The sequence below is a fragment of the Arachis ipaensis genome, chromosome B4 (genome assembly GCF_059453495.1).
Source record: "Arachis ipaensis isolate K30076 ecotype BB chromosome B4, ASM5945349v1, whole genome shotgun sequence".
Classification (NCBI taxonomy): Eukaryota; Viridiplantae; Streptophyta; class Magnoliopsida; order Fabales; family Fabaceae; genus Arachis; species Arachis ipaensis.
The window spans coordinates 32,146,837-32,159,233 of record NC_142439.1 but is presented as its reverse complement, the minus strand read 5'-3'; positions in this window follow the sequence as shown (position 1 = coordinate 32,159,233).

Genomic DNA, 12,397 nt, shown 5'->3' with positions numbered 1-12,397 from the left:
CTTGGCTGGGAGCTGGAGAATGTCCTCTAAGGCCTCTTCAGTGACCAGAATTTATTTTCCTCTCAGGTTTACGGCATCTAGGGTGGTGAGGTAGTAGTTGCAGTAGAATTCTCAGACCCAAGATGCGTTGACCTCTGTCAGTGTTCTCTCCAGAAAGAACCAGCCCCTTTGCTTGATTTGCTTAGTGGTGTACTGCTGGAGTGCTTCTGGAATCTTCAGAGTTCGCTCCAGGTATAGATTCCTGGAGTTTGCAAAAGTCGGGTACTTCAGCTCATAGTACCGGTTTGCAAATTTTATTGGATCAGTTGCAGGGAGCAGCTGGTCAGCTTTTTCCTGCTGTGTAAAGTTCTTCTCCCGCCATGAGAAATCATGCATGAGGGCAATGATGGACTGGGAGGAATCTCCTCTCTTGCGCTTGCCAGTGGCCTTGCCTTTACCTTTCCTCTGTGAGGCAGACATCCTAAAAAATAGAAAACCAGGATATGGATAAAAATAGGGAAGTAAATAGGCAAATAAACAAAGAAAAATCAAAGCGGCAAAAGAGAATTAGAAATAGGTAAATGAGTTAAGTAATGGTGTATTAAGGATTGTATATAAGTTTAAAAGTTTGAAAGGAAGATGTTTCAATCCAAAATTTATCAGAATCCAAGGTAAATAGAAAAATAGTCATTATGCCATGGTTAGAAAGTTAGAGGAAAGTGAAAAATCAGAAAAGAGATTTTAAAAGGTTAGCATGGTTAGAATTTGAAAAAGGAGTTAGAAAATTAAAATTAGTGAGTCAGTAAGTGGCATAAAGAAAATATTCCATATAACAAGGAGTCACAATTATGGCTAGAATTAACTCACAACCGAACAAGGAAAATAGGGTGATGTTGATTCTAATAGATATAAAGAAAGTAAGAACTGGAAGCAGAATATCACAATTGCAGTTTATAAACCAGGAAATCAAAGAGGATAAGAAAGTCTGCCATAGCATTCATGAAGCAGTTTGGGTAAAGCAGAGGACAACATATGTCAGATTGCCAAACCAAAACATGAATGAAAATAATGCACAAAAAATTTGGGCAGCATTCCGGCTAAAGTTGGATTGTCCCGGAAAATAAACAGCAAACAAGGCAGTTCATATGAATTAACAACTTGCAGCAGTTATCTATAATTAATGGAAACATGAAAAGTCAGAGTAACAAGCAGCAAATGCAGGAAAGCACAACATATGAACAAGGTCACAGGAACAGTAGACTTGCAGTTTTGATAAAACAGAGCATGAACAGTGCAAGTAAACAGACCTAGATCCACTAACCACAGCCTAATCTACCTAACAACCTAAAAATCCACTACAACATGCATATCTATCTATCCTAATTATGAACAGAAATAGAAAAAAAATCGTGAAATAACTGCGAAGGACAGAAAGGCGGCGTTCATCGGAACCTGGTAGGCGGGAGGAGTAGAACGGGGAAGAAAGTGGCTGGGTGGTAGCTGCGGCGGCGTCCGGTGCGGTGGCGGAGTACGGCAGCGCGGTGGCGGCTGAGGGGGCAGTGGAAGAGGGGGTGGGGATAGGGTTTTAGGGTAATTGATAGAGGAAGGGAGGGGGGTTTGTGGGTGGGTGGCGGAGGGGTGCGGCTGGATGGCCGGCGGTGGTGGGTGGTGGTCGCGGAGGGCAGTGGTGGAGAGGGGAGAAGAGAGGAAGAAAGAAGAAGAAAGAAGGGGAGGGGGTGGTACGGCGGCGGTGTCTGGACGCCGGCGGTGGTGGGTGGTGGTCGCGGAGGTTGCTGGGTGGTGGGTGGGAGAAGAAGAAGAAGAAGAGAGGGAGAAGAGGGTTGGGGGGCTGCGCGACTGATAGGGTTCGCGTGGCTGGGGGGGGTTATATTTTCGAATCCACGTGGCCGCGTGGGGCACGCGGTCGTGTGGTTGGGGTGAAAATGGGAGTGACGCGATCGCGTGGGGCGCGCGATCGCATGGAAGGGGTAAAAGAGGGGATGACGCGATCGCGTGGGTCGCGCGATCGCGTCGCTGGAAATTGTGCTAAACGCATGACTCCAGCACCGTTTCAGCACAACTCTCTGTCTCCTTCTGGGGATACAAAAGAATCCCCAATGCAAAATAAAAGCAATGCACATGGGATAAAAATAAAATTGAAACATGAGCATGTAACAACAAGTGGGACAATATGGGAAAATTGGTAAAGAAGTTTTGTTCTACTAAATATGTATGTTAGGTGAGATCATAGTCTAATTAAGGATTCACTTATTAGCTCACTTAGCCTTATACATATATCCTTACCTTTACCTTGGCCCCATTACAACCTAAATTAAAGACCTCACGACTTTTGGTATGACTGTATTCTATAATTGTTGATTGGTTAGATGAAGATCAAAGTTATAGAAAGTAAGAATAAAAAGAAAAGTAGAGCGAATAAACCCAATAAACACTGAGTGACTAGAGGGTAAACACAAAATCCAGGGAGGGTTCAATAACTCATCAACATATATCTGTGCTTAATTTAATAATTGTTTTGCAAGTTTGTACAATATTTTTATTTCCCATCTCATTTGCTAAAATGCTTTATTATTTAAGGGTTGGCTATATATATACATATATGACTCCTTGAGAATGTGAACTAACTTGACTACATGTAAGCTTTATATATGAGTGGATAAATTGGAATTGCATGACTCATTTAGGTAGATGCATTTAGAATAGGTTGCATTGCATAACATTCCACCACTTTAACCTTACTTTTTACCTTGGATTTGGCATGAGGACATGCTATTGTTTAAGTGTGGGGAGGTTGATAAACCCATATTTCATGAGTTATTTTGTGCTTGATTTGAGTGATTTATTCAATCCTTCACCCACTTATTCATATTAATTGCATGGTTTTACTTTCCCTTCCTTATTATGTGATGTATGTGAAAAACATGTTTCCTATGCTTTAATACTAATCATTTTTAACTACCTTTATTCCCATTTGATGCCGTGATTAGTGTGTTGAGTAGTTTCAGATTTTCTAAGGCAGAATGACTTAAAGGTTGGAAAAGGAAACGTACAAAAATGGAAGGAAAAGTGCGAAACGGAGTTTTGCAGAAACTGGTATCCACGCGATCGCATGGACGACGCGATCGCATGCCAGAAGCGAAGAAGCAGCGACGCGGCCGCATGACTGACGCGACCGCGCACCTTAAGCAGAACGTATACGACGCGGACGCGTGACTGACGCGACTGCGTGGCAAGGAAAAGCTCTGGATGACGCGACCGCGTGACCCACGCGGACGCGTGACAGAGGCCACGCACCAGAAATTACAGAACACACCCCCAGCGGATTCTGAAGCCCTTTTTGGCCCAAATACAAGTCCAAAATGCATAGACCAGAGGTTATGAAGTGGAGGAATGCATCCATTGAGAGAGAGCTCGCCAATTTTCACTTTCCATGATTTAGATTTAGTTTGAGAGAGGTTCTCTCCTCTCTCTCTTAGGATTAGGATTAGGATTTAGGACTTCTCTTAGTTTCTAAGAGTGACGCTCGATCCAGGTTTAATGTTTACTTTAATTTCTGTTTCTATGCTGCTTTTACTTTAATGCTTTTATTCGTATCTATAAATGTTGCCAAATTGACTTATGAATTCTTTCCATGTTAAGATTTGAATTAATGATTATTTGAGGTATTTCAGTTATTGATTGCTTTTTCTTTAATTTGTGTTACCATTGCTTTCCATCTCAGGACATTGTTATTCCAGCAATTTACTTTTTCCCCTTTTGGTCCTGGTTAAGAAATCAGTAACTCAACAGTTGTCAAACTCAACTTAATTGATAATCATTATCTTGCTAATTGAGCTGAACTTTAGTAATCCCAACCTTTTCCTAGGAAATAAATAGGATTCAAAGGCCAATTTAATTAGTCCCTTGACTTACTTTTACTTTAAAGGTCGACCAAGTGGAATTTAGATTCAACTTTCATTATTGTTGAGAGAGATAACAAAGTGGACTTCTAATTTCTCTTACCTTGCCAAAAGTTGCTTTACAGTAATTATTTATTTCAATTGCCATTTACTTTACTTGTCATTTAAATCACTTGCTTCTCACCTTCTAAACCTTGATTACAACCTTTATAGCCAATAATAAGAACATACTTCCTTGCAGTTCCTTGAGAAGACGACCCGAGGTTTGAATACTCGGTTAACAATTTTTAAGGGATTTGTTACTTGTGACAACCACAACTTTTGTAAGAAAGGTTGATTGCTTGGTTTAGTAACTATACTTACAACGAGAGTTTTCATAACCTCTAAACAATCAATCTTCAGTTCTTCAAAATGGCGCCGTTGCCGGGGAACTGCTAACGTGTGCATTATTATTGGTTATTGTAAATATTTTTTTTCTTTTGCTTATTTATTTATTTTTGTTTTTCCTTTTTATCTTTATTTGCTACCATGAACTCTCACCCCTCTCGCTTTGAGTTTGCTTCTAATTTTGTTGAAGGAAATAGAAGTTACAGCAGGAATGTGCATCAAGGTCAGACCAATCAAGGATGGATGGAGCCAAGAGGACCTAATAAACCCTTTAGGCAGCAACACCCTCCGAGATATCCTGGACAAAGACCATTCTACCGTGCATACCTAGCTGAAAGATATGGTGGACGACCTTGTAACTACCAACAAGAATGGCTTAGAGGATGGAAAGGAATGGCTCAGAGCGGACTAATCGACGCTGTTCTCGCCTTATTCGTGAAATAGTCCTTTCAATTTCAGGATCGAATATTAGCAAGCGCGGATCAGGAAGTGAACGCGTCATTTGACGAAAGAAACATGCAGCTCATAGTAGCAAAATAAAATAAAATGCAAATAAATAAATTCTAATTAATAACTTTATCACTCTATTGCAACTCCCCGGCAACGGCGCCAAAAATTGATGATTTACAGAAGTTGGTGAATTAAAAATTATTAAAATAGTTACGTTGCAAGTATAGCTCTTAACTCACCGAAAATCTGCCTATCAATTTAGAAATACGTCACAGAGAGTTTAAATTAAAAATTACTGGGAGTTTAAGTCCCAGGTCGTCTCCCAACGAGTTGCAGAAAAGTGTGCTATTTTATTAATCAGATGTCCAAGAAGTTGAGTTAAGTAGGTGGAAAATTAAATTGAGAAAATCCAAATAATATGAATAAAAGCCTTGACTGGGAGTTGATTAGTTGGAATCTCTATTATTGATGGAATGATCTCAAGATTAATTTATAATTAATGGTTGTTCTGTTTAGTTATCCTTTACTAGGTAAAGGAAAGTCAAACAAGTTGGAATGCTAGATCTATTCACGAGTTGCAATCCACTTAGTTCAAAGGGATTGGTGTTAGTGATTAGATAACAATCCAACAGTTAACCCAATTACAAATTTTCTTTCAATCCTTATAACTCAAGAGTTCCTTTCAATCAACTCCCCATCAAGTGAGGGAACTACTCACTCATTGTAAATAATAAATCCATAACACATGAAAGGGAAATAAAAGAAGACATGATTATTGGAATGGAAAATAAATTAAAATGGAAGAATTAATCCTTGTATTAAATAATCATAAAAGTATTCAAATGACAAAATTGAACAAGGCGGAGAACATGGAAGAATAAAACCAAGTTAAGAGAACGAACTAGAATGACGAAGTCTTGATGAGGAAATAACTCTTCTCAATGTTCCAATGCTAAGATCAATTGAAAATTAAAATTCTAAAACCTAGAGAAAGAAACCTAAGGGAGTAAAACTAGATCTAAAACTCAAAACTGTGTAGAATGAATGTTGTTCTTTGTTTCTGCATATTCTCTGGCTCTAGTCTGCTGTTCCGGGCCGCAACTGGGTCGAAATAAGGTCCAAAATCGCCCCCAGCGAATTCTACAGATTATGCAGATCGCACATGTCATGCGATCGCGTCATCCATGCGGACGCGTCATTCACGCTTTTCCTTGCCACGCGTTTGCGTCGTCCACGCTACCGCGTCGCCTGAGCTTTTCCAATCCGCGCGGCCGCGTGAGCCAGCGGCCGCGTCACTGCGATTTGCTCTCCTTCGCGCGGTCGTGTGAGCCATGCGACCACGTCACTTCTCGCTGGTTATCTCCTCAAATTCTTGTGTTCCTTCCATTTTTGCTAGCTTCCTTTCCAATCTCCAAGTCATTCATGCCCTATAAAGTCTAAAACACTCAACACACAGATCACGGCATCGAATGGAATAAAGGAGAATTAAAAAATACATAATTAAAGTCTCTAGGAAGCAGTTTTCAAACATGTTATAAATTCAGGAAGGAATTATAATTTCATGCTAATTTAATGAATAAGTGGGTAAGGATTATGATAAAACCACACAATTAAACACAATATAAACCATAAAATAGTGGTTTATCAACCTCCCCACACTTAAACATTAGCATGTCCTCATGCTTAATTGAAGGAGATAAGGCAATAAGTATGAACATGTAGAAACTCATGAAATGCAATGCAAGCCTATATATATATATAAATGCAACTATATGATTCTTGCTCACTTGATCAAAAGTAAATAAGCTCTTCAAAACAATTACAAATCAAATTCCACTAATTCTATCATTATACAATAAAATAGATAAAAGTGCAAGAAGATAGCTCATGAAAGCAGGGAACATGAAAATTCAAGCATTGAACCCTCACTGATAATGTATGTACGCTCTAATCTCTAGTGTATAGGGTAATCACTCTATCCTTCTCTAATCATGCTTTCTAACTTTTGTTCTTCTCCTAACTAATCAACAACAGTTAATATACCAATGCAAACATCATGAGGTCTTTTCAAGGTTGTAATGGGGCTAAGGTACAGGTAGGGGTATACATTTGGTCAAGTGAGCTAATAAATTGAATCTTTAATTAACCCAAGCTTCAACCCAACCTATATATTTTTAATGTAATCTTAAAGTTCATACCTAGCTACCCAGAATTTTCTTTTTCTATCCATACTCATGTATCAACTTTATATTTGATTCTATCATATGTGCATTGATCTTTGAATTCTGAATTTAACATTGGGGTAATTTTGTCCCCTTATTTATTTATATAATTTTTTTTTGACATTAAAATAAATATAGCTTATCAATGCACATAGATTTTTAATTCTTATAGTTTCACATGAGTAGGTATCCAAATTTCCATTAAATTCTCATGACACATTCCCTTAACAACTTTTGTTCCCACAATTTCCCATACTTAACTAGCACACACAATTCTATCTTAAGCTAACCAAAGATTCAATTTGGGATATACAATTGTTTTTCAGCTTAAGGTTAGTAATGTGGTAAAATATAGAACAAATGGGATTTAAAGGCTCAAAGTGGTTAACAAAGGTAATTGAAAAGGGTAGGCTTAATTTGGATAAGTGAGTTTAAACAAATAATGGCCTCAATCATGTGAAAGCATGTAAATATAATAAATATTGGACATATAAGATAAAACAAAATATAGATTACAATCATAGAGAAGTAAACACACAAGAATGAAATAATTATGGTTAAATAATGTAACCATGCATAAAGGCTCAAATCCTCACAGGTTGTGTGCTCTTTAGCTCAAAAATCATGTTCCAAATACAACTCAAGCAAATTTATCATAAAAATTTTGAAAAATTAATGAAATTTTGTTCCAAAGATAGAGTCTTAAAAGAAACTTATTGTCTTTTCAATCAAGTAGAACATGCATGCAACTATCCTAACCTATGCAATTTATTCTATTCTATAAAAGAAAGAAAATCTAACTAAAATATCCTAATTATTGGTGCTAGGGAAAAGAAATTACCTCCGGAAGTCAGGTACTGACCGACCTCCCCACACTTAAGGCTTTGCACCGTCCTCGGTGCCGTCTGTCAGGAACAGGGGTGGGCTGGTGGCAGTATCTCCATAGTCGGGACTATGATGGCTCCCTGTGCTGGTAAAAGAAGTGGAGTCCGGGGTATCTGAGTCCCTGAAGTGTCCCTTGAGTAGCTCCTTGAGGTGTTTGAATCGGCGCTCGTTACGGCGCTCTCTCATCTTTGCTTTCTGTTCTTGCCGATCCAACTTTTCAATTATCTGCTGGAGCAATTCATCAGTTGTAGGTGCTTATGGTGTTGAAGAAGGATTATCTTCAACTGGAGTAGTAGGAAGGCTTGTAGTGGCTGCTGGGAGTCTGAGGTATTTCCCGTTAGGGACATACTGATCATCCGGTGGAAGCACGGCTTTGGTATCCCCAGCTCTGTAGGAGACTCCGGCTGCTGAGACAAGATCTGAGACCAAGGCGGGGAAAGGTAAGTTGCCCACAATTTGTACGTGTCCCATAGCATTCCGGATGTATCGTGAGAGATTCAGAGGTTGGTCTGTAAGGATGCACCATAGTAGAACAGCCATGTCCGCAGTGAAGGAGGACTCATGAGTGCTCGGAAAGACGTAATGGGACATGATATGTGCCCAGACGCGAGCCTCCAAGGTGAGTGCTGAAGCCAAGATTCCCTTAGGGCGGGTACGGTGGTATCCGTAGATCCAACGACTGCCAGGTAATGCGATAACTCCGAGAACGGAGTCCCAGTCAAATTGGTACCTCTGGCGCTTAAGTGCGGCTTCTTGGAAGGCGTCCATTCCTTCTGGAATAGGGGGAAGATTCAGAGCTTGCTGAATGGCCTCTTCTGTGATGGGGACTTGCTTCTGCCGGACATAAACAGACTGCAGGGTTGGCATGTAGAAGTTAGAGTAGAACTCAACTACCCAAGAAAGATTGACCTGCCTTGGCTTTCTCCGTAGGAAACCCCATTGTCTTCGTTCAATTTGCGGCTCAACAAAGGTAGCAATATTGGACGGGAGGATAAGAAGGTATTCATTGTTATAGTTCCTTTCTGCCAGGATAGGGAACATCTGCTTACAGTAGCGATTGGAAAATCGCGCAGTGTCCTTTGCTGGAAAGGCTTTCTCTTTTTCATCGACCTTTATTATCCTCTTAACTCTTTTTGTTGAGGGCTTGACTGCTGTTGAAGAGGGCTCTACCACTAATGCTCTTTTAGTGCCTCTTCTTGCTGGAGGTTTAGGAGTCACTTTCTCTTTTCCTTTCTTGGTGGCCATCCTGAAAGAAGGGAAGAGAAAGTAAATTAAATTCAAAGAGATATACAGCAAGGAAGGGAACGGAAAAGAGGGTGATGGATGCACATTAAGATATACTGACATTATCACATGCTCGCGAGTACATGTGAAAAGCCAACAATGGAAAATAGCTAGTGCGTATAAAGACAAGTGACTGCAAGGTGTTTATTGGCATGCCGGTAAAGGGCATGAGTAGCATAGACTAAGCAATACTTTGTAACAAACCATCACGTTTGTATTGACAATTAAATTCAATTAATACAATAGTAAAGGAAAGTTGTGAAAAGCAAGCATGCATAGTATAACAACATAGAGAAGTGCATAATGCCATTTGAGCATTTTCACAAACACATAGCATGCATGATGAATAAGGTATAGAAAATATGAAGGTGAACATGCAAGCAATCCCTTAAATAGAATAAAAATAATTGTCAAACAATTTGCAACAATCCACAAGCATATAATGAGGGATAATGACTCAAAAAAATTTCTAACACCATGTAAAAAGGGAAAAGAAAAAGAAAGAAAATATGAATAATGAAAAGAAAAAGAAGAGAAAAGAAGATACATATAAAATAATAAGGATGATAGAAAAAGAAGGAGGGAAGAAGAAAATAAAACCTTGTTAATGGAGGTGAGAGAGATATAGAGTGAAAGGTGAGATAGAAGGGGGATGGGGGAAGGAAGAAATAAGGAAGGAAAGAAAAATTAGGATTTGGAGGAGAGAAAGATAAGATATGTGGAAATTTTTGGTTGAGATGTGCGGCGCATGCGACGCGGCCGCGTGGGGCACGCGTTCGCGTGGATGCGCCTCAAGTATGGTGACGTGATCGCGTCGGCCACGCGGTCGCGTGACCCATGTTATGCTTCTGGCGCCAGTGCAGCCTCGCACCAGCACAACTCTGTATTCAAATTAATTTATTTGCCAAAATTGGGGTGGCGCGATCGCGTGGGTCACGCGATCGAGTGAGTGTGCGTCAGAAAACGGATGACGCGGTCGCGTGATAAGGATTGTGCCTCCAGCACCAATCCAGCATCACTCTCGCACAATATTTCATTGTGCACCCTTTTACGTCGAAAACTCAGGTCACGCGGCCGCGTGGGGCACGCGGTCGCGTGAGAGGCCATGATTCCCATGCGACGCGAACGCGTCAGCGACGCGGTCGCGTGGGTCGATTTGTACCATTGGCACGCCTCCAGCCACACTCCAGCGTGACTTTCTGTTCATTTTTATTTTTCTTTACTCTCCCTTTGATGCGGACGCGTCACGGATGCGATCGCGTCGCGTAGCGAAATTTTTTTTTTAAACATGTAAATGCAGATGCACGAAAGTACTAAGAAAGAGAAGAGTTATTGAATAGGAAAAAATAAAAATAAAGAAAAGAACGATCATACCATGGTGGGTTGTCTCCCATCTAGCACTTTGCTTTAACGTCCGCAAGTTGGACGCTCCACTAGCTCAATCTTCTGCTATGTGGGGATCTTCCAAGAGGAAGATCTCAAGCTCCTTGTTTCTCTGTATCTTCTCGCCATGGTATAGCTTCAGGTGTTGTCCATTAACCTTAATAAGTTCAGAGCTTGAAGGATGGCTTAGGTGATAAACTCCGTACGGTTCGGCCTTCTCTACTCTGTATGGACCTTCCCATCTTGATCTCAACTTACCTGGCATGAGCCTTAGTCGAGATTTGTAAAGGAGGACTAAATCCCCAGGTTGGAACTTTTTTTTCTTGATGTTTTGATCATGTACAACCTTCATCTTTTCCTTGTAAATTTTGGAGTTTTCATAAGTTTCTAGGCGAAGGCTCTCCAGTTCCTGTAGTTGCAACTTCCTTTCAGCTCCGGCTTTCTCAATTCCCATGTTGCACTCCTTAACTGCCCAAAAAGCTATGTGTTCTACTTCAACTGGGAGATGACAAGCTTTTTCATAAACCAAGCGGAAAGGACTCATCCCAATGGGTGTCTTGTATGCTGTCCTATATGCCCAGAGTGCATCTTGTAGCCTGGTGCTCCAGTCTTTTCTATGAGGCTTTACTATCTTTTGCAAGATACGCTTAATTTCTTTGTTTGACACCTCGGCTTGCCCATTAGTTTGGGGATGGTAAGCTGTTGCAACTTTATGAATTATCCCATGCTTCTTCATTAATCCTGTTAGTCTCTTGTTACAAAAATGGGTGCCTTGATCGCTCACGATTGCTCGTAGTTATCCAAAGCGACATATAATATGGTTTCTCACAAAGGAAACAACAGTGTTAGCATCATCAGTGCGGGTTGAAATTGCTTCCACCCATTTGGAAACATAAGCCACAGCTAATAATATATAAAAATATCCATTAGAATTTGGAAATGGACCCATGAAGTCAATGCCCCAAACATAAAAAATTTCACAGAAAAGCATAATTTGTTGAGGCATCTCATCCCTCCTGGAAATATTACCAAATTTCTGGCATGGGAGACAAGATTTACAAAACTCAACAGCGTCTCTAAAAAGAGTAGGCCACCAGAATCCACAGTCTAAGATCTTTCTGGCTGTTCTTTGAGGACCAAAATGTCCTCCACTCTCAGATAAGTGACAGGCCTCTAAAATGGACTGAAATTCTGATTGAGGCACCCAACGTCTAATTACCTGATCAGCGCCACATCTCCATAAATATGGGTCATCCCATATATAATATTTAGACTCGCTTTTCAGCTTGTCTCTTTGATGCTTAGAAAAATTTGGAGGAAATGTGCGGCTAACTAAATAATTAGCAACAGGTGCATACCAAGGGACTACCTCAGATACTGCTTGCAGGTTATCAAAAGGAAAATTATCATCTATAGGAGTAGAATCATCCTTAATATGCTCAAGGCGACTCAAGTGGTCTGCCACTAAATTCTGATTACCGCTCCTATCCTTTATTTCTAAATCAAATTCTTGTAACAGCAGTATCCAACGTATAAGTCTTGGTTTGGACTCCTTTTTAGCTAATAGATACTTTAAAGCTGCATGGTCCGAATACACTACTACTCTAGTACCAAGTAAATAAGCTCGGAATTTATCCAGAGCAAAAACAATAGCAAGAAGCTCTTTCTCAGTAGTAGTATAATTGGACTGGGCAGTGTCTAAAGTCTTAGACGCATAAGCAATAACGAAAGGATCCTTACCTTCACGCTGAGCCAGCGCTGCTCCTACTGCGTGGTTGGAAGCATTGTACATGATTTCAAACGGCTGGCTCCAGTCTGGTCCTCTCACAATTGGAGCTTGAGTCAGAGCAGTCTTCAGCTTATCAAACGCTTGTTTGCAATCCTCAC